This window comes from Chiloscyllium punctatum, chromosome 43, assembly GCF_047496795.1.
Source record: "Chiloscyllium punctatum isolate Juve2018m chromosome 43, sChiPun1.3, whole genome shotgun sequence".
Classification (NCBI taxonomy): Eukaryota; Metazoa; Chordata; class Chondrichthyes; order Orectolobiformes; family Hemiscylliidae; genus Chiloscyllium; species Chiloscyllium punctatum.
Genome location: NC_092781.1, coordinates 56,114,102 through 56,117,209, shown reverse-complemented (window position 1 = coordinate 56,117,209; position 3,108 = coordinate 56,114,102).

Here is a 3,108-nt window from a genome sequence, read left to right as displayed (position 1 = left end):
TCCTGGCATTCGACATCTTTCCACAATGGGGGGTCCCCCTCCAGATTGACTCAGACCAGGGAACACATTTCACGGGACGCACGATGAAAAAAGCCTGCCGCCTCCTGGGTATCAGGCAGGGCTTCCGTGTCCCCTTCCACCCCCAGAGTTCGGACACTGTCGAACGCATGAACCGGACCCTCAAAGTGGCGATCGCCAAAGCGATCGCCGAGACCGGTCCGGGCTAGGTGGACGTCCTGCCCTGCATTCTGATGCGCCTCAGAGCCACCCCAGGCCGTGCCACTGGCCTCACTCCCTTCAAACTCATGACGGGCAGGGCCATGTGACTACCCGAGACCGTCATCGAAGGGCGTGAGAACATGGCCCCACTTCGGGATAGGATGGCCCATTACATCAGACAGCTAGACTCGCATTTGCGGGCCCTCAGACAGACCGCACGCGATCAACAGGACATCAGGGACCAAACGAAACAGCAGCAACAACCTCCTCCCCAACCCCTCCCGGGCGTTGGGGACAAAGTCCTGGTCCGGGCCACCCCCGACCGGCCCGGCTTCGCCCCTCGGTGGCTGGGGCCACACGAGATCATCCTCACCAGCTACATCTGCGCCTGCATCGATATGAAGGGGAAGTGCAGGTGGAAACATTGGTCCCAACTTAAACCTTTCCCCCAGGGTCGGAATGGACGGACAACGAAGACTTAGACTGTGGTCACCATCTCTAACCACAGGGGGCCAATGTGTGGAGTGGCTGGAACATCAGCCCAGCCACCTGACTGGCAGCTACCACCGACTTATTCCCCCGCTCACCCGCACTCCCCCGATACGCCTGACAAGATTTTAACATTTTCTCCGCTGACAGCAACAGTGGTCCGGTGGAGGGGGTGGGGAGGGGAGGGGGCCGCAGAACACAGGTACGTTTACTGATCATACACCCTGACGAGGGTGTCTCTCTCTCTCTCTCTCTTTCTCTCTCCCTTTCTCTTTTCGTTCACAGATTATGCCCCACCGGTGCACCGTCCTCCACCTCCTCCTCTTCGCCATAGGACTTGTACCCTATTCCTCTGGAGCTTCACAGAACTTCTACCGCCATGGCGTTGCCTTCAACTCATCCAGTGCCATCTGCATCCCTGCGAGGGATAATCCTGACGATGTCGACACATTTTTTAACGCCTGGCTGGAGGTTCTCCCGGACATACAGACAATCTGCGTTCTCTGCACGTCGGAACGCGACCCACGACCAACCTGCCTACGACGTGCTGAGGCTATGGACCAGGGGGGGTGCATGTTCGGAATAATGTGCGCTATGCCAGACGACGTCACTTCGGCCCCGGCTTTTGACGCATTCGCGATGCGGGACCTGTCCGTTTGTGGTTACTATGAACCGACCAATGCCGCCGTGATTTCTCTGTATTTGTGTTTCTCGCCCCCCCCCAACCACACCACCAACAACCACGACCCCCGAGATACTACCATGCCCCTTTCTGAGGCCGGGGCCCGCGGGAGGACTGGTATTATGAGAGATGGGGAAGTTCTTTATGATAACATCTGACACGAGGTCGTGCACGTGCTGGTCAATATATCAGGCATCTGGGTACCGGAATATTGCACAGCACAGGTACGCAGCCTATACACAATGATGGGTACAGAGGTGATAGAGAGGGTTATAGATGCCATGGGGGCAACCCACTATCGAACCGACATACACAACACACAAAGACACAGACGGGACATTATCAGTGACGCCCTCACAGGACTCAACACAGGAATATCCGTGGTAAACTCCCGAGATATCCAGGCCCTTAACGAGAAAATCGAACAGCAAAAAGGGGTGATGAGAGACCTGTTAGTGAGATCTATCACACCCCAGGCAGAACAGGCATTTCTGGGGGAAGAGGGAGCACACCTTCAGCTCGACGGCATTACAGTCCTGGAGACACATGCCCACACTATCAACCGCCTTATTGATCGGGAAAGGGAGAATACGGCTCACATTCAGGAGGGACAGCTGTGCCATGTGTATGGCCTGTGGATGGTAGCCCAGATCCGACACAACTTGGATCAGATACAAAGGGGGAGGTGCCCGACTGGATCGATAGCACCAAACTGGTCTCACTGGCAGGACGCTCCGGGCCACTTGATAGCCGGATCCAGAAGGGAATGACCCGGGTGTACACGGTGATTCCCGACGGTGAGGTCAGTGAGGCAACGGGAGTCGGGATGGTCCTCCTGATCCCAGTGGTCACCCCGGGGTCTGGGCCATTTCCCCTGTTCCACATCGAAAACATTGGAGTAATACGGGAAAACGCCTCCCTCAAATATATTTTGGCACACGACACAGCCATCTCCCGAGATGGCGCAGTGTACGGGGTGCCGCTTGCAGGCTGCAAACAGCGAGGGGCAATCACAATCTGCCCCCACCCCTTACGGCAGAGTGTGCGTTCAACCGTACACAGGGCTGCACCCTTGAGATCGAACCCACGGGCCCCCACTTCACTAGGGCGGGGTATGGTGGCAGGGGACAATATTGTGTCTCTACCCTTGAAACGTCCTTCTGGTTCAACGGACTGCAATGCCCGATTCCCCCGCACGAGTTCTGCTTCACCCCTAGGCGCCCAGTGATGATTGGACAAGCCCATATCTCGGAGGTCCGACTTCGGGGCGCCGAGTCTATACAGGCCGCCGACAAATTCAGGAACAACCTTAGGGAGTACCAGAAGCCCATAAAAGCCCCCATTCTACATTTGACCGAGATCTTGCAGGAACGCTATGCCATCAATTACAAGCCCATATCAAAGCCCTAGAGGAGGATGCAGAGACAGGTATGCAGACCCAGGGCTCGGCCCAGAGGGATTGGAACTGGGGCCTGAATGTCAACATGCACCCCTGGGTCAGAATCATCTCCCATGCCATCGTGGGGGTACAGTTACTGCTAGCTCTGGCCTGGCTCCTGGTGGCATGTCACTCATGCCGCCAACATAAGAAACGAAACGCCAGAAAGGCCATGCTCCACGCCATGGACTCCTGGCGAGCAATCAGACACCACGAGATCATGGGGCTCGAACTAATGTAACCATCTCCCGGGACTATCCAAAGGCCCCATGACTGCAGC